Source organism: Lissotriton helveticus, chromosome 1_2 (assembly GCF_964261635.1).
Source record: "Lissotriton helveticus chromosome 1_2, aLisHel1.1, whole genome shotgun sequence".
Lineage (NCBI taxonomy): Eukaryota > Metazoa > Chordata > Amphibia > Caudata > Salamandridae > Lissotriton > Lissotriton helveticus.
The window spans coordinates 59,470,962-59,491,850 of record NC_136058.1 but is presented as its reverse complement, the minus strand read 5'-3'; the positions used below and the strand labels follow the sequence as shown (position 1 = coordinate 59,491,850).

Sequence of the window (20,889 nt, the reverse complement as noted above, 5' to 3'; positions counted from 1 at the left end):
TCCTTTGACCAAAAAAGTTATAACAAACAAAAATACTAGTCAAAAGTTTGAAAACTTTCAAAATGTATACTGTATGTACCATTCTCTGACACGTTGGACCTTTTAACAGTAGCGTCACATACGAGTTATCCATCCATGCACAAATGAGATATGATCTGTTATGTTACTAAACTTTATAATAACAAGCGCTGATAAGGACACAGGGTTTCTCTTTTTAAATACGTGTCACCTATTCTTTATTTTGAGTGGAGAAACATTTACCATGAAGCAACATGGCGGTTGGTTGCATCACTCTAAAACCAACAAACAGGTAAGATCCCTTCAATAACAAAATGGCTAATCCAATTTTAACTATCCATAAAAGTTATCTGGCCTGTCCACATGAACATTTCTGTAATCAGTGGTCATTTTTATGACTATGTTGTAGTTGCATTCATTTTTAAAAACAACATTTTTATTGAATTTTTACAATAACACAATCATCTAGATCTTCTAGGTTTATCTTCATCCAGTTTGTCAAATATGAACAAGACAATTGACAAAACCCTCCCACCCATACCGCCCCCATTTTGGCTCAAGCTAACATTTGTATACATTATGGCAGAGGTCTTCAAACTTTTTGATGCAGAGACCCCCCTGTCAACATTTTCAGGCTTGAGGACCCCCCTCTTGACAAACATTTCTAGAACTTGGTACTCCTCATCATCGACCAGAATAAACACCTGCAGTTCCCACGGGAAATCATTTTTATGTTGGGGAAATATTATTAAACTGTGTATAGCAAATCAAATGTCTGTGGGTGACTGTGGTTTGGAGTCACAGGCTTACTACACAGTTCAAACTGAAAGTCTCCATAAAGAATTGCCCAGAAATGCACAACATAACTTTATATAGGGCAACTGGAATGTACGAGGCAAGGGAGGACTAAATTAAGTGTCAGTTTTAAACTTATAAAGACCAAGCTCTATAAGTGCTTTGTAAGGTATGGGAGACTGCATGCATTTGTGCTTCCTGCAGGCAATATTTGTGGTAGTAGCAAAGAAACCAAGATTGAAACAGTCCACCAGACCATAAAACAGACCAGCAAGCAGCTAAAAAAAAAAAAGAAACACTCACTGACCTGACTTGTCACCCCTTTGGGCACTTCCAGACTGCCCTATAGGCAGGGCAACTGGAATTATGAGGCAGGGGCTGACCAAATAATGCGGCAGGGCTTACTAAATTGTGTGGTAAGAAAATGTAAATAATGTTATGGGATGAGATACATTTTGGGATAGTATTGCTTAATTATTTTGACATTCTTTACACGCGGTAACACTGGGCAAGATTTCCCCTTATCAGTACCAGTTTATAACAAAAACGTAAAGAGTGGAGCTGAAACAGCAGGGGCAGAGCAGAAGAATACCAAAGACAGCAGTGGGGAAAGGGGGAGTGTGAAAATAAAGCGTGTGAGGTTAGCAACAGAGAGATGGTGGAAATGTAACCAGTGCCATCAGCAGTAAAAAGTGGATTGTTTTAAATGAACTAAGCTTCCAGGGGAATAAAGTGTTCTGGGAAACATCTTCAGGAAAATTCTTGTAAATAAGAATGTGTGTGTATGCATCCATGTATGTTTGTATCTGAGGGGTGAAAAGCCAGGGCATGGTGGATGTGGAGGAAGGCGGGAGAAGAGGCAGCTTACTCACAAGTTCTGTGAAGAACCTACACAAACGATTGAGAGTTTATACAACGCTGAGGGTTGGCATTTTCAAATCCCCACCACTTCTGTTCAACAGACAAGTACAGTTGTGACCAGAAGATTACAGACTTGATTGTGTAAATATGTATGTCCCAAAATGAACTGCTTCAATGTATTCTAAATGACAGAATTGCCAACCTCATAATGTCCTCCATCAGATAGTTACTAAATGTGAGCCCATACACTGCAAAGTAACAGAAAATACAAATTTGCTGCAGTTTGTACCCAATTCCTGGCATGTGTGAAGGCTGTACATAGTTTTTTTTTTTTTACTATTTTCATTACATTGTTGCTTGCCTTTTTAACAATACTGAGATACAGGTCTTAACCATGAGACAACTTAACATACAGAGCAACGTGACAATCAATCATATTCTAGATATGGTATCTTTCATGATCTACGGGTCATGCGCAAGAGTAGGAATGCTTTTATTAAGATTTTCCTGGTGTCTTGAACATTTAGACAACATTCCTAGGTGTTGTGCCAAGTGCTATCACACCAAACTGGAGAGAGAATATGGGCTAATGGCTAGGACGGTCGAGCTGGGGAACCTGGTTCGGGTCATGGCAGGGATGCTCAACATTCTATGTTTCTGGGCAAATCACGTATTCTCCCTCATGCCTAACAAAAATGTATGTGTCGGTCTGTAACAAAACTGATGCTCATATAAAGCGCTCTGGTGCCTTCGGGTCTAGTTTGCGCTATATAAAACTCCGCCATCAAAATAAAACTCCACAAACTGTAATCCTTAAATGGTTACAATTCAAATAAGCATACATGAAGCTGTGAAAGTAAAGTCGATTAGACTTTGGACCCTGACCATGAACTCCCTCCTTTGTGGGCAGGTGTTATGTTTTTTTCACTTTTTTTCCTCCAAAAGTATTGCAAATATCTGCAGCTATTGGCTCCTGCTTCACAAATATGCTTGTCGCGGGCTATACCTTGTTGCGTTTCTTGCACGACAACTCTTAACGTACACTGTTGGCATGTTTTATTGCACTCTTTAATTGATATTCAGAATTGATGTTAATCAGCTTTGGCGCCTTACTCACTTGATAAATGAATACATCCATGAATAAAGCAAGCAGTAATCTTTAAACTGTTTTCTGGGTATTTATAGAGTAATAATGGCCAGGTAAGATGTGTGGACTGTTGCTAAACATGTTTATATAATTTGACTCCAAAACACAGGAGGAAGTAGAGAGGTGTTGATAGAATCACCCTCCAATCAGATATGCACAAACAAAAGGATTCTATCAATGTGTGTTCGCTAGAGATTTATTTTTATTTTTATATTGTGGTTCTGTGAATAGTAGGATGATTGACTCTCTCTTAGGGTGGTAAAGATGAGAGCACAATGTGCTTGTTAAAATACCCCTCACACACTAAAAAAATCCAATAGTGTCATGCTTCATCATTGGGGTCTTCCCGTCCCTCTACGGGGCGGGGCGTGCTACGACCTGACGAACTACGCGGGAGCACTAGTGATGTGACAAGGCTATGTGATAGTGCAGGGTGGTAAGTGTCAGTGAAGTGTAGGGACCTAATAATATGTGAGATAAAAACAAAAGCTAAAAATCCTCTGGCTAGTGGAAAAAAACAATTTATTCACTTCCTAGCTGGAGACGTTAAGAAGGGGGTTTTGGGGTAGAGCGATTAGCTACTACCTGGTCAACATGTTTCGTAAGCAGTCCCCTACTGCTTACTCATCAGGACCTTCTAGTGGCCCCTACAAAGAATTAGCTCAGTTGCTAAGTATAGTGAGCCTGTCGTCCTAAAAACTAGCAGTAAAAATCAACTGTTAGTTTTATGCTTCAGGGCATGAGCTGGCCCAGGGGAAGCGTAAAAACTCAAAATTGATGACCTAAATAGGTCTCTGTAAGGAAAAAGGGAAAAAAAGGGAGAGCACAAATTTTACCATTGTAACTGTGATTCATCTATAGACACGACATATAAGTAGCGCCACAAGTCCCACGGGTCATTCACATTATGCCCATTTCATAAAGAATGTAATTAAAGCTTTATGGACAGAGTGATGGTTCAATCTGCCATCCCCTGCACGTTCGTTTGTGTTCCGAACATATTATTGCCCCATAAAATTAAGGGCGGATTCATAGTAACACACATGCACATTCATAACTCGATGCACCCATCGGCACACACACAGGGTTAAAAAGAGGAATCCGTTATTTGTTTTTTTGTTATTTGATATCACAACCGGTAATATTGCCTTCTATTTCAATGTCATACCCGATAATCTTTAAAAACCCATTACGCACACACAGATTGTTATATAGATTATCATACATACTGCTGAGGACGTTTTGGTGTGCCCCATGAGCTGACAGTCGATAGGTGTGTCAACGCGGTAATCTGGAAGGGGAGAAAACCGCGCCCATAGCGTCAGAACACACACACACATTGCAATGTTATCCCTGTCTCTTGGACCAGGTGTTTAGAGACGTCTGGCAGGGTCTAGTACTTACAGTGGCCGCGTAAGGATACTACCTTACTTCTATCCGTCCTGCCGCTCTGAAGAGTGCTCGCGTCTGGAGACCGGTGAGTATTTAAGCATCACTGGGCGCCGGGCACGCATTTGGAGACTAGCGCGCTAACCCAAAATGGCCGCCCCCGATGGAACACGGGGTGTGCAAATAACGGAAGTATTTTTTCCATGTCTATTTCGTTGCCCCTTCGATATTTTAACAGAATCAACAATGTTTATAATGATTATAAATCAAAGCCAAGAGGTCCTGCCCGGTGGTTTTATATTAATGGACCCTTATTGCTGATAATGCGAGAGGGCTCGCCCAGGGACCGTTATAGACAAATTGACTGCTGTTAAACGTCCTGAGATGCACAGGGATACTTCTTGGTGGCATTGGTCCTGAATATTTCACAATTTATCTTAAAATTATTTTTATTTGTTTAGTGACCACTGAGGCACATTAACGACATTCGAACTGTTACAATTGCTGAAGCTTCTCTGCTCCCATGTAGTTCCATTTTTGAAAGTCAGTTTCTTGCTTTTTTTAGTAAGACAGCATACCTTGCAACCACCACAGGGATAGTGTCCTTGTACCATGCTGGAGTTGCCTGATGTCTTAGCCTCCTTGGGTCTAGTATGTACCAGTATGTCTCTAACACTTTGAGCTCTTTTATGAGAGAACATGGGTTTAGGAATATCGAGGCCGCCACTGTTCAGAATTTTCCAATTCTCTAAAATCATCAACAAGAGTTCGAATGTCGTCTACATGATCACCTGCCCTTGCAGTCTCGAGTATATTGGCATGACAAGCAGGGCTGTAAAAATAAGAATAGGCGAACACAAAAGCACTATCAAGTGCAAAAAGTCAAGCACTAAACTAACCAACCACTTCCTTGAAAGTGGGCACAAACCTGAGGATATAGCGTGGACAGTGATTGAGCAGATTGATCACGAGAGATACCTACTGGAGAAGGAACAAAGATGGGTTTTTCGTGTCCAGTCAAACAAACATGGGCTCAACGATGAAATACCGTGGGGTCAGCTGTAGACCATCTTAATCCCCTGTCGCCCAACACCAAAGAACCATAACCCCCCCACCCCCCGCCCAGGGCAACTCACACAATCTGTATCCACCCTATAGAGATTCATGGGGGACAGAATTGTCTGGCTTTCATGAAACTCTAACTGCCAATAACAGAGTCCTATTTGGTGATATCACTTGATACCCGGTATGGAGCCGCTAATGTGACTCAGTGGTCACTAAACAAATAAAAATAATTTTAAGATAAATTGTGAAATATTCAGGACCAATGCCACCAAGAAGTATCCCTGTGCATCTCAGGACGTTTAACAGCAGTCAATTTGTCTATAACGGTCCCTGGGCGAGCCCTCTCGCATTATCAGCAATAAGGGTCCATTAATATAAAACCACCGGGCAGGACCTCTTGGCTTTGATTTATAATCATTATAAACATTGTTGATTCTGTTAAAATATCGAAGGGGCAACGAAATAGACATGGAAAAAATACTTCCATTATTTGCACACCCCGTGTTCCATCGGGGGCGGCCATTTTGGGTTAGCGCGCTAGTCTCCAAATGCGTGCCCGGCGCCCAGTGATGCTTAAATACTCACCGGTCTCCAGACGCGAGCACTCTTCAGAGCGGCAGGACGGATAGAAGTAAGGTAGTATCCTTACGCGGCCACTGTAAGTACTAGACCCTGCCAAACGTCTCTAAACACCTGGTCCAAGAGACAGGGATAACATTGCAATGTGTGTGTGTGTTCTGACGCTATGGGCGCGGTTTTCTCCCCTTCCAGATTACCGCGTTGACACACCTATCGACTGTCAGCTCATGGGGCACACCAAAACGTCCTCAGCAGTATGTATGGTAATCTATATAACAATCTGTGTGTGCGTCATGGGTTTTTAAAGATTATCGGGTATGACATTGAAATAGAAGGCAATATTACCGGTTGTGATATCAAATAACAAAAAACAAATAACGGATTCCTCTTTTTAACCCTGTGTGTGTGCCGATGGGTGCATCGAGTTATGAATGTGCATGTGTGTTACTATGAATCCGCCCTTAATTTTATGGGGCAATAATATGTTCGGAACACAAACGAACGTGCAGGGGATGGCAGATTGAACCATCACTCTGTCCATAAAGCTTTAATTACATTCTTTATGAAATGGGCATAATGTGAATGACCCGTGGGACTTGTGGCGCTACTTATATGTCGTGTCTATAGATGAATCACAGTTACAATGGTAAAATTTGTGCTCTCCCTTTTTTTCCCTTTTTCCTTACAGAGACCTATTTAGGTCATCAATTTTGAGTTTTTACGCTTCCCCTGGGCCAGCTCATGCCCTGAAGCATAAAACTAACAGTTGATTTTTACTGCTAGTTTTTAGGACGACAGGCTTACTATACTTAGCAACTGAGCTAATTCTTTGTAGGGGCCACTAGAAGGTCCTGATGAGTAAGCAGTAGGGGACTGCTTACGAAACATGTTGACCAGGTAGTAGCTAATCGCTCTACCCCAAAACCCCCTTCTTAACGTCCCCAGCTAGGGAAGTGAATAAATTGTTTCTTCCACTAGCCAGAGGATTTTTAGCTTTTGTTTTTATCTCACATATTATTAGGTCCCTACACTTCACTGACACTTACCACCCTGCACTATCACATAGCCTTGTCACATCACTAGTGCTCCCGCGTAGTTCGTCAGGTCGTAGCACGCCCCGCCCCGTAGAGGGACGGGAAGACCCCAATGATGAAGCATGACACTATTGGATTTTTTTTGTGTGTGAGGGGTATTTTAACAAGCACATTGTGCTCTCATCTTTACCACCCTAAGAGAGAGTCAATCATCCTACTATTCACAGAACCACAATATAAAAATAAAAATAAATCTCTAGCGAACACACATTGATAGAATCCTTTTGTTTGTGTATATAATTTGACTACCAGGGGACAACAATATTTTTTTCATCTCCCATAATGGGCCAATTTGAGTGTGGGTTTATGTTCGCATGAAGCAAATGATATTGCCTGCTCTGGTCTATCCACATTGAAAAGAAGAGCGTTGCTTCCGTGCCATAGACTCTAAAGATCCACTGATGCAAGATGCGGTGTGCTCTAATAAAGAATATAACTGGTAAAGAGACTGTTCATAATGCAGCCAGGATCTATGATGATAATAATTAAGATCAAAATATGAGTGCAGCGGAGGTATGTTCTGAGGCACAGGAGGCTCCATCAACTGTTAACTTTATCAGGGTGTCTTCCATCCACCTTTTGGCTAAGAGTACTTCAACAAAACATTGGGCACATTTTTATTTAAAAAACTTAAAATACCTTCCCCACGATAAACATTCAAGCCAATAAATACTATTCAGGACAAGACATTTCAGTGCAAGGTAGAAACAATGGCACTCTGCCCCTTTCTTCAGTTTTACCTCGGATGCCTCAATGCTCATTCACTTGGCATCTATATAATAGGCATATTTGCTGTGTGCAGCTCACCCCAAGAAGGCCCCTTGGTGCCCTGACGATAATGAGTTTTTATTTTTATCCAACTCAACAGTAATTATTTTATCAGCCTCGAAAGGATGGAAGGCAGAGTGACTCACCGGAATTCAAACCTGTGACCATGTGGTCATAGAGAAACTCCTGGTGTATGTACATAAGTTCATTAAGCCAACAGACCCTCATGCATGATTTTGAAAAATATACCCACGTATGCATTGATAGCCCATACATAATTGCAGTACTTTGCTGTAGTTTGTTGTCACCAAGTAACGGCGGAATGATGCTGTTACAAATTGATGTAAAAGAAATCATGGGACCACGTAGAATAAGAGATTAAAAAGGCTTATGCAGTCAGTGTGAAAGTGAACATAAATAAACTGTATTTTTGTAATATAGCCAGGTTTTGCAAATAGCATAGTTTGAAATAAAAAAGGCGAGGGGTGTGTGTGTGTGTATGTCTGAGGGGTGAAAACATGGTGGATGTGGAGGAAAGAGGGGGGGGAGAGGCAGCTGACACACCAGTTCTTCGAAGCTTTGGTTGCCTTGGCCCCCAGGAAACAGCAATGCGATCAGATAACAGGAGCAGCCACGAGGAAGAGGCACGGAAAGGGCACCAGCTGGAACTACACAGCAGTAGCAGCAACAACGAAGAAGTCCAGAAAAGGCAGCAGGGTGCAAGGCAGCGAAAAAAAAATATTGATGCACTCTATGTTAATTCCACAGGTGCATATTCATGGCCCCAGCTCCTGGCATGTCCTGGTGTGCATCCTGAGGTTTCTGTGATTGGAGGACAGTCCGGGTGACGTCATATTCTTTTACGGTGTCCTCCAATCAGAGAGCAGATTGACACACATTATTGGGAATCCGAAACGCAAACGTTTTGCATTCCGGATCCAGGCAGGAGTGCGCGACCCCCTTTGAATGAGTTCACGCCCCCCCTGGGGGTCGCGCCCCACACATTGAAGACCCATGCATTACGGTAATCCAATATCTATGCGAGCTCAACAATACATATCATGTAGATCAGCTGCAGAATATTAACATTGTATGTACCATTCACAGTATTGCACTTTGTGTATTGTCCACTCCACCTGATATTATATACAATCCCATTCTATACATTCCAGACTATTCTTGTAGGTCTTTGGCCACAAATTCCTCCATTATTGCATTCCAGTCAAGCGATATTGGTACCTTTCTCATCCCCATTTGCTCCTCTCTATGTAGTTCCGCTCCTTCTGCCCTTCCCCATCGCACTACTTCATTGTACCAGGCTAACAGTTTGGGTGGTCTTGTTGCCTTCCATCTTATTGTTAGGTTTCTTTTCGGCAGTATCATTGCCAGGTTCACAAACCTGCGCGTAGGAATTCCCTTCTTCCCTTTGGGGCCTAGACCGAATATGCAACAGTCCAGTGACCTGACGTTCCTTGTCGGCGCCACGCTATTAGCTAGTTCCTGCACAGTCGACCAATAGGTCAGTAATCTTGGGCAGTCCCACAACATGTGCAGTAAGCCCGCATTTGGATAACAGCAGCAGATACAATCACCTGATGTCTCTGGAAACATTTTGCTGAGTTTGTGTGGGGTTAAATACGCACAGTGTATTGTCATTAGCTGGATAAACTTAAATTTCAGGTCTCTAGAGACCTTACACGGGCGTTCCAATAGTAACCCCCATTCTTTGTCCGTGTGTGTGCGGCCAACATCCATGTCTAATTGATTGTAGTGACACGACATGTGTGCGGATACCCCGATACAGCCATTTTGTCAAATGACCCCCATCAAGTATTGCATATGTGTCAAACCGTGGGCCTGTGGCTCATCCCCCCTAGAGGCCCCATACTGTTTTGATATAGCGGGTAATGCATGCAGCAGAAACAGCCTGTTACCCACATCCTTCTCACAAAGGCATCACGACACAGTGTGCCATCTGCGAAGAGTTCACCCAACGTGGAAACTCCCACCTCTGTCCACATCCCTATATGTATGAGTGTCACCCTTCCTGAGGAAAGTGGAAGGCCCAGTAGGAGTATATTCGGGGTGTAAGGCGCAGAGACTTTGGTGTATCGTGTAGCCCTCTTCCAGTAGCCTAGGGCTGTGCGTAGAAGTGGGGACGCGGTCGACAAAACTTTAGTGCCTGGTAGCAGGAGTACATGCAGTTCCCCATTCTCCCATGTTTGTGTGGTCATGGATCTCTCTCTCAAGTTACAGCCTTTAATCCAATATGCCAACCACTGCAGTTGGTCTGCATAGCAGTAAGCTCTCATGTCATGGACTACCATTCCCCCTTGCTTTGTGGCCAATTGTAGTTTAGTAAGCCCTATACGCCTAGGTCCCGTGCCCCATATTAATTCAGCTAGTAGGGTGTCCAACAATTTAAATGTAGACAGTGGTATCAGAATGGGTAAATTAAAAAAATAATATAACCGCTTCGGTAGCATCACCATTTTAGCTATGGCTATCAGCCCAGCCACCGATATCGGTAGGGAAGTCAAAAACGTTATCTGTTTCCGAAGTGATGTGCTAGAGCGAGTTAAATTACCGTCTAATATGTCCTCCACGTCTCTGTGTATTTGGATGCCTAAATATTTAAAGGTAACTGTCGCGGTCTGGAATTTCCAGTGAGCAAATTGAATTGGTTCATTCCTGACTACATCATTAAAAAAAGAAGGCGTACGATTTGTTCTCATTTATCGTAGGTCCGGAAAATTTTGGGAACATCGAAAGGCAGAGGATCATAGACCTCATCTAGATTGTTAATAAATAGAATAATGTCATCCGCGTATGCCGAAACCACATCGTGCCCTGTGCACCTGCCGTTGGATTCGTGTATAACAATCTCACCCATTTTATGTATTCCAGAGGGATCCCAAACCTAGGTAACGCATTCAACATATATTGCAGATCCAGAGAGATGCAGCCTCGTGGTTCAGCATTCGTAGGCACCTGTGACATCACCGTGTGAAGCCTCAGAATGTTTAGCGCCATACTCCTGTTTGGTACAAATCCACACTGATCAGTGTGTATCAGACTGGGGGAATATTGCAATAGTCCATTTGCTAATATCTTACTTAAAATGTTGTAATCCGTGTTAAGGAGCGATAGGGGTCTATAACTTGCCATGTCTCTGCTGTCTCTACCCGGTTTCAACAAGGAGATTCCAGTCGCCTGTACTGTAGTACGGGGGAGGGAACCATCCTCTAGTGCTACCCTTTACAGTTCTAACAATCGAGGAATCAGTAACTCAGAGTACTTCACATAAAATTCAATAGGTAATCCATCATTGCCTGGCGATTTATTACAGGGAGGGCATTCATTACTGTTTTAATCTCCATATTTGTGATTGGTGCTTTTAAGTCAGCTGCCTGTTCATCGCTTAGTGTGAGAACCTGCAATCCATCCAAAAACTCCTCATATTCCCTGTCCTCTACCCTGTTCGGGGACGCATACAATTGTTTATAGTATTGTCAAAAAGCAACATTAATTTCCAGTTGAGTGCGCTTCACCACACATCCAGGGGCACCTATTTCAAGAATGGGTGATACGGGGGTGTATCTTTAATAATCCTAGCTGGCAGGGGGTCTGCCCTATCTGCGTTCACATGCTGTTTCTGTGTATATAATCTATAATCTAGGACTCGAAGGTCTTCCAGTAGTTCTGCGTGTGTTATATCTAGTTTCTGCAATTCTGATGTATTATTTGTAACCGCATCTTGTTCCAGCCTACCCATTCTATTCTCGACGTCCGTGAGTTTGTCAAGGTTTTAGTTGCATTCATGTAACGCTTCGTTCCACCAACAAGGTGCCAAAGCACAATAACTGATGGGCAGTGTAATAGAGCTGAACTGCAGCGTGAACTGTATGGGAAACATTTTGATGTTGTGTTTGGGGTTGATAACCAGGGTTTAGCTCTCATCGGTCACTGCGATAATCGCATCACAGAAGCAAAGGCTACTGCACGTGCTTTAATTATCATCGTCTTTAGATGGGAGCAAGTGCTTTAGGAGTATAGCCTTTGTGGAAGTTTTTTGGTGCGTCATGAGTAGTGAATGAACGAGTCACAGTAATCTTGTATCTGCGATTATGCGTGGAGTGAGATCTAGATGAACCAATGCTCTTGTTCTTCATCCATGAGAGGGAACGATTCCACTTCACAGCTGGGTGTGAGTCATTTGAGAAAATGGACTGGCTACCAGCAATCAATTAGTGCATATTCTCTACCAGGGCTCATCAAAGTCAGTCCTGGAGAGTCGGATTCATGCCAGATTTTTAGCATATCCCATTAAGAGAAATGTCAAAATCTGGCATGGATCCGGCCGTCCAGGACTGACTTTAGAGAACCCTGCACAAAGAATCCACCCAGGAGTAAGTAACAAAGATGCAACCACATGAATGCACTAATTACAAGCACAAATTATATAATCACCATAGAGTCCACAAAGGAGAGAGTGGGTGGACGGTACTCAGCATGTGCGCGAGTCCTGTATCCAGAAGGAAGTGCGTCAGCAGTAGGACTGTAGTGCTGTTGACGGAAGATAATTATTTAACAAAGTAAAGGAGCCAGACAAGAGTTCAATCAACTCATCTATCAGACATGCTGCCTCTGCCTGGTAACCAGGACAAGGAGAAAAAAAAGAAGAGTGGAGAGGATGGAGAAAGGAAGATATAGAAGAACAAGCTATGAAGGAAGAGAAAGAGAAAAAAACAGAAGGGTGGGAAACTAGAAACAGGTAGGTGGAGTAATTCCAATCACTCACCCCTAAAAACATTCACATACCCACTCACACACCCATACAACCACACACAACCACTCACACACCCACTTACACATCCATACAATTACTCACACAACCATAGAACTACTCACACACCAATGTATAAACCCATACAACCATTCACACACCCACTCATACCCCCACAACCACTTAGGGTGACCGAAGAAAACCAAAATGGAATATAATATTAAAAGGCTAGGGGGAGTGAGGGGTTTCAGAAAGCAAGAGAGGGAGTAGGGAGAATAGTGAAAAGGATAATGATATCAGAAGGAAAGACAAGGCAGGTCAAAAGAGAACAGGATTACAAAAATAAATTACGAAAAAGCAATGTCAGCCTTGTCAGGAATGCATCTAAGGACTGAATGGTCACTTGGACTACATTTCCCCTTCAGCTAACGAGCATGCTCCATGCAAACTGAAGGGCAGTCTAAGGAGCCTTCTCTGGTGTGCTGTGCTAAGGGCTGGCACTGGTGGTATGCAGAAGAGAAACTAGCAATGGTCCAAGTGGGAAAAGTCAACCCAGCAGAGGAGGCCTCTAGGAGCCAGAGGACAAAGACCTTTAAGGAGGGGAATTATGATAAGCTGGCACTTGGTGATGAATAGGGGAGACAGTCTAAGGTACTGCCACTGTGTTGGGCAATGCAAGCTCTTCACACTGACCACTAGTGTGAGGATGTCCCAATGGACGAAATGGCGCGCACGGTAAGGAACCTGCATAGGTGGAGATGGTGGGGGATGTGCAGCTTTCCCTGCTCATAGATTCTTGGAGCTGCTGTTCTGCATAGTTTGATTTGAATGTATTTTGATGTGTATTCTATGCATGCCACTGTATGTAGCATGTTTCAGTGTCGAAAGCACTGGCTGTTTCTACCAGAGCAGCACTCCTCCACAAGCTAAGTAGGAAAGCATGGTTTGTAGGATGAAGTCAACCAAAAAGATCTGCAATACATCGTTTGGTAGGGGAATAGCTCTAAATCTCAATGGAGCAAAACAAACATAATGCCTTAGATTCGGAAGTTCGGCTTAAGCCCTTGGCAGGTGCGTAACCTAACATCTTTCTACTGTGTTTTTGTGTGATCTGGAGACCCGCGTTTCTGACCACACCCACTTACCAAATCTTTTCACCAAAGAAGCAAATAGCTGCCTAGCCTGTTTTAAGTGCAAGTACAACTTTGGGGGCTGTGTTGCTTCCAATACCCAGGTGCCAAACACAGTCCATCCTGCCCAGAGATGAGTAGGTGTGCTTGTGCGTTTGAGGAAAGGAAGACATTAACAGCATGATGCTGGTAAGGCGATGCTTTCCCAGTAATTGCTTGGATTCAGTGGCCAATCCTCAAAAGAAGAGCGAGCTGCTTATGTATCTTGAGAGCCGCAAGCATGGCAAAACTGACAGTTCTGTCAAATTTTTGTCAGTGGATGGCAATCTCCATGAAAGATTTGCCTCTTACAGACTTCTATTTATGCCTTTCATCTGTAAACTCTAGGTCGTGGTTTCTGTTTTGATTGCTCTCCTTGGAAGAGTAAAACTCTCACTCTGGCATTGACATTTTGGTTTGGTATTGAACTAGACAAGGCTGGTCCCCAGGTAGCAACAAGCCCAGTTGCACAAGAAGAGGTGGAAGATTGTGGCAGTGAGAGAACTGGAACACTGAACATTGTGAAAATTTGTGTTGCCAATTTCAAGCCAAAAAGCAAAGCCTTGAACACATAACCTTGGTTATAAAATGTAAAAATCTGATGAATGGAGATATTTTAAGCCTACTTCCTGAAAGTTAATTGACCCGAGGGTATGTTGCTCCAGAAAATGAAGAATGCCTCACAGTGACCATCTTGAGGCCTCAATTCCCTCAGTATTTGTACCAAATGTGGCGATAAGGCAGAACTCTCACCTCTTCTGGAATCTGAAAATATTTTCAGCACCGCTTTGGTAACATGATCAAAATATCCTATTTTGTTGCTTCGAAAAGTTTGTGGCTATTCTTTATATTGATTGCTGAAGGAGGAGGAATTGTCAGAAATTCTGCAGGAGGTTATATCCTGTCATGCAGTCACAGAATCGGTTACTTTGCTTGCCCACTCACAAGGCGAAAGTGGGACAGAGGCGGAGGAGGGCAGTGAACACCACCCCTTATGATGGCTTTGTGTAGCTGACACGGTGACTTATCAAGGACAGACTTTGTTGGAAACTGATTTAAGTCAAGTGGTCAGTATGGGCAAAAAGTGCCACAGTGTAATGATACTCCTGCCAGAATAAGATTCTTCTGTTGTGATGGTTAAGATAGACATCTTCCATGCAGTGAGGTCAATGACATAATAGTCTTTGTGCTGGCTTACAAAGTATGTTGTGCTTATTAATAAATGCAACAAATAGGTCTCTTCTGTGTGGGTACCCTGGATTTTTCCGGGTCTATTTTTGCTAGGACGACACTGGCACAGTGTGTGGGGCCTGCCCCTAAAATGGTAAACAATTTGTTTAATTTAATTGGGATAGTAAAGTCTCCAGTAAGGTCACTGTAAACTGGCACAGACATTGCACAAGTGATGTGGAAGTTAGATGTCGCCTGTGGGCTGCAGCGTGTATTTACACCACCCATATATCTGCCAAAATCTATGGCTGCCTGAAGCACCACTGTGCTCCTGCTGGGCTACAGTTTCAAAGCCCTGCAGTGATATATGGCAGGAAATAGTATGTTTGCCGTGTAGGAAAATCCTTTTTATAGATTAGATAGATCAACCATAAAGTTTGCCTGGTTAGCCCACTGACTGGGTACTTAATCTATAAAAACATGGCATATTATATATAGTCAGTAGTATGCCCTCACCATGAATGATTATGCGAAAGCAGTTCGCACAGAATAGGTGACATATTTCCAGGAACAGAACTAGACTGGATGAACAATCCTTCTCCTCTGCCCGAGAAAAGAATTATGCTTTTTCCCCTCACTATTATTTTACAAGCATCTAATTCAGCGGTGAAAGCAGATTTGTGATCATTTCTTATATAAAACCCTCAGCCCACAAAAATCTAAAATTAACAACAAAACGAAAGAATACTGGGACAGCCGCACACAGCCCCCCTTAAGCGATCGGGAGTGGTACACACTAGGGCCTCCGCCACCCACAATAAGATCACCCCAGTCCTGGCCCAGACTAAACTGTGGCTACTACACAAAACATTCTGGACCTCAGACAGACTACACAAACTGGACTTCAGAGACACCCCTACATGCTGGAACTGTAACATAGTCGAGGGAGACCTAGAACACCTCATGTGCCCGATACTCAAAGGGTCTTGGGGGCTAGTATTTGACTTCATAGACAAATCGCTCAACTGTAAAATAATAAGAGACTTTGCCTCGCTCACCACGGCATTCATCCGAACCGACCTCCGAGGGGGAAAGGGAGCTTATGGACCTACTACTAACTGCTGCAGTCAAGCTAGTACTCACAAACTGGAAGGATACCTCTAAAACGTCATACAGAGGGTGGCTCAGCTGGACCACCTACTAAGAGGAGCGGACACCCTGGCACTAAGTTACTCGCCCTAGAAAGCCTCCTCCAGGAACCTATGGGAAACCTTGGACAAGAATTTGACCCACCATAATGACTGAATAAACTGTGTACCAATTAACTATATGCAAGTTTCAAAGATTCCAGACAGCACCCAAGTACTGGAAATGCTCTCCAATGGTGAAGTGGTTGGCTTCATGTTTGCCTGCTCTAGAAACAAAACAAGCATTGGTACATGCATTAGATTTCGCCTATGTGATTAATATTTTTTTTAATGTAATTTGTAGTTTTGTGAGTATAAGTTACTGAAACTCAGTTAAAGTGCTATGACTTGTTTATTAAGAAAGACCATATAGTGTGCGGTTTTCAAGGCAAGCCTCAAACTCCCCACAAGGCTATGCATGCACAAGATCACACATTGAGTCAACTTCATGCTCAGATTTTTTGTTGGTGGGCGTACACATGAAACGTCTTCTGGTGCTAATTTTTCAACTTAAGACACCCATAAGACCTTGATCGAGAGAAAACAGCAAGTGCAGCCATTGGTAATCTGAAGTTACCCATGGCTTAAGAGGATCAAGAACAAGGGCCTTTGTGTTGTATGTGATGTGCGCATGAAATCAACATCTGTCTCCCCCAGAGAAAGAAGCTGAATCATGCCTTTAAACTGAGCAACTGTGCAGGTGAATACAAGGCTGACATGCCCCAGGGACAGACTATTCAGTGTCAAGAAACAACCAGAAAAAAAAGCCAACCCAAGCTCAGGATGGACAACCAAAACCAAGATGAGAGCAACATGCCATGATCCGAGAACCGCCCTGCATCACCAGCGAATGTCATCCTCCACAGAAGTCTCCTTAGTTGGATGAGGGCAAAATCCTACAGTCTAGTAATGTACAGCCAACAATTCTAGAGCGGTTTCATTGATCAGCTGGAAAGTAATAAAACTTGCAATTAAACTATTGCATGTTTGGTTTCTTGAGATTTATTTCATTACTTTAAGCATAATGGGCATCTTACTATTAAAGATAGTTTCACATGTAGTCGTGTACTTAGGTTGGGGAACATGCCTGTTTACCATTCAGGAGTTATTCTCAGTCCAACACCACCTCTTGGAGGATCTGGTGCTGGCTCCATTGTGGTCAGCCTGAACCTAGGTCATAGCAACTCACAAGACTTTATACAAGCAATTACATTTTTCTAGGTGCTTTTTGCTTTAAAACTTGAAAAATTCACACCTTTGCATTCCCTTATCCAATTTTGGTTGCTCTGGTGTCTTTTTGCCAATTACATTTTCTTCTATTGCTAGAATTTGGTTTGGTAACTTCAATAGACAGCCCTCCAGACTAAAAATGTTGATACCATTTGAATCAGACATACTTATCTAGGGAATTGCCAGCTGCTTGGGCCACAGCTATTAGAGGTTGAGCAACTTCAGTGAGAACCATGGTAAGAACTAATCGGGTTAAGTTTACTAAATCTGTTAGGGCATCCAAATTAGGTAAGGGAAGGCCATGGCATTGCCCCAGGCCCGTTAATTAACTCAATTTTCTGTCCGTGGGCTTTCCCCTTTATTTCCATCTTCATCAGAGTACTTAATTTCCTAACATAATTGCCTCAACTCAAAGGTTGGCAGCAACAGGACACCTGGGGCAATACGCAACACATGTCCACCCTGCTTCCTTACTATGGACATGTCCAGGTCCACAAACATCTGAGCAGCAGGAGCCTAAATAAAGACCTTCTGGGATGTACGAGCCCAATACATCCCAAGCCATTTACTTTAAGCTTTCTTCCCCCTCAATGTTTACTGTGGGGGGGGGCCTTGGAAAAAGCCCTCTGAATAATTTAAACGGCAAATAAAGTGCAATGTGAGGCTGCCCCTGTGATTGAACACTAGATTTCCCTCCCACGAGCACAACAATTGATATTTACTGGAACTACCCTTTAAACTCTCAAGAATCTTTCACCCTTAATAAGGCTTCAACCATCTAAAGTGTTCTTTATAGGTTTGACCCTCAAAGTAGACTTTGGAACTGTCCCAGGTGCCGAAATGCTGTACGCAGGAAGGGGGTTATCTGACATCATGGATTAGACCACTAAATTGCTATTCACTCACGCTAAAGAAACAGTTGACACAATTTTTAGAGGGAGACTTGCTGAGAAGAAAATGAGCGTACTAAAGATCAAAGGAATAGCTGTTCAGTACAATAAAGACATTTGAAACAATCAGGAATGAGGTTCCGGAGAAGTACCCAAGAGACGACACCTGTAATGTGAAAGAAGCATCCTCTAGCAGTCTGGATTTGGTACGGTGGTTTGTACCGCAGTATTGTGGGAGCACGCATTTAAGGATGCTGGATTCCCCTTCAAGGAGACTGCCTTATTCATAAGGTTTCCACATCCTTTTTCCATTTACAGCAGAGGAACACTTGGGGATTCCTATGACCTCTTTGCAATCGACTATCTAGGGTGCTGTACACTGCATGGGAGTTTGTGCTTTTCTCATGACTGATGGCTTAACCTCTAGTCCATACGAGCCCAGTCATTAAATATTCTAATATTCTACCCCTGCCCTGAATGAGAGTACAGCACAGTTGCACCAAAGACCACAAAGGATGCAGAAAAGTGGTTGGGAGGAACACATACCCTATTACCTTGATCAGTCAATGTCATACTGTAGACCCTAAAGTTTTTAAAGTTGAAAAGGGTAATGACTGCCACAAAACCTGCAGGGATGCTAAGCAATCATGAAGGTATTACATTAAGCAATGCCCAGAAGGTGATTGCTTTGTTGGTGGAATTTGGGGTGTTGTCAAACCCAGATTTCGAAGGCTACCTAGCTAATATTTGGCTGGGAATTCAGACACAATATTGGAGCAACTGCTCTCTGAAAAAGAAGTTGCCAAGAACCCTCACATCTGTGTCAGAAGTGACCTTTACAGACATGGGTGACATCTACTATGCAAGACGTACAGCCTTACAGTAGATATCAAGGTTACAGCATTGTTAGTACCTCATGGTAGAAGTAAGCAACAATGTTGGAGGTGAGGGACAATGCTAGTTATTTCTGGACCACTTATTAGATCATTTTCATTATTCCATTAATCTTGTTTGCAAATAAACTTATTTTCTGAACCGCAGCTCTGACTAAACATCCACCTTTGAGTTTTAACTTAGTGTCATCATGTATCGGAGTTTCTAACCAAGAGTCACTTCCCAAATTAATCTCATCTAATTGACATCACTAGCACAAACTTCTGGACCCCCAAAAAGTCTTAGTACTTCTGAGCAGCACAATAATATCGATTGCTCAGAGATGCATGTGCTTAATGATCGTTCTCGTTTAAGAAATTATTAATACTCTAAACTGTCCGAAAAGAGAAAAAATGACCTTACACTCCAGCTAAGACATCCATCTGGAAACAAACCTAAGAACTAAATATGTATCTCATCTGAACACTTCCAGCCCATCAGAGATGTCAATACTCTTGGACATCTATAACACCTATAAGAGATCACGTCAAACGCCATGCTCCACTCAAAACGCAAGCCAAAGTCCTCAGCACTCTGGCACAATCAGGGGCTTCACACAGGATAGACACTTCTACCGTGCAATAATCCATCCCTGGACCCAGCCAACCTTACAAATGGCACAGTATTACCCATTCATACGTAAATTGGTCTAGAAAGTAGTCTCCACCAAACTTCAGGAGCACATAAGCAAGAATAATCCTCTACAGGACTACCAATCGGGCTTCAAACCACGCTACAGCCACACTCCAAGTAGTAGACAAAGCCCTCCTTCCAAACCTTAGGAACGACTCCTGCCACCGAGTCATACTTGACCTCTCTGCAGGGTTAGACAGGAAACAGCCACTACAACGCGGCCGTTTCCACGCATACCCTGAACCACACATGCATTACAACGCATGCATGGTTACCACACATAGCCTTTACCACGCATTCCTTTACTAGAAGATACGTAGTAAAGGCATGTGTGTTAAAGGTACCATAAAAAAGGGGGCTTGGGGGTGCCCCCCCCCCAAAAAAAAATGTGCGTTTCAAAAAGGTGGCGGGGGAGCGAGGAGGGGGGTGTTGCCCCCCCACCCCAAAAAACAAACCAGTTTCAAAAAAACGCACCTGTTTCCGTTGTTTTCTGTTTCTGTTGTTGAAAGATGTGGAGGCAATCGGCGTCGTTAGAGCAAACGGAAAGCGACTTCCGCTTCCTCTTTACGATGTGCAACGCACCTCGGAAGAGCTTGGAGAGGAGCGGTCGTGGAGAGGTAAGGGGGATTTTAGTTAAGAAAACAAAAAAATTTAAAGGATGAGGGGGTGGTGTCGCGAAGGGCTACATTTTTAGGGTTATGGGAGGGGTATTTGATAAAAGGGTTTGTGGGTGGGGAAATGGCGCAGGGCAAGATTTTAAGTGTTCCGGGCAAGGGTATTTCTACGAAGGAATGGGGGTGGGGGAGTCGCACAGGGGTACAGGGATGGGGTATTAAAAAATATATAAAAATGAGAGCTGGAGGGGGGAGGGCGCAGGGGAGCAGTTAAAGGAATTGGGGAAGGGATCGGAGATAACCTTTACCATGAATATGCCATTATCATGCATGGTTTTACAACGAAAATCGTTGTAAAGGTATGCATGGTAAAGGCATTTGCGTGTTAGAGGCATTTTCGTGGTAAAGGTTACGAGTGGTAAAGGCATTCGCCTTGTAACGCATACACATTGGCATGGAAACAGAAACGATGCCTAGAAGCAGTATTTAGCAGCTTCATCATTGTGGTAAGCAAGTTCCACTGGCTCATTCGTTCACATTTGCAAGCCCCAGCTTCATCAT

At 43.1% G+C, this 20,889-nt stretch overlaps 1 protein-coding gene across 2 annotated transcripts in view; it reads right to left on the bottom strand.

Annotated features, from left to right (window-relative positions):
• The window catches only part of ANKRD13C (ankyrin repeat domain 13C), a 394,963-nt gene that overhangs the window by 318,243 nt on the left and 55,831 nt on the right, over window positions 1-20,889 (bottom strand). The window lies entirely within an intron of this gene.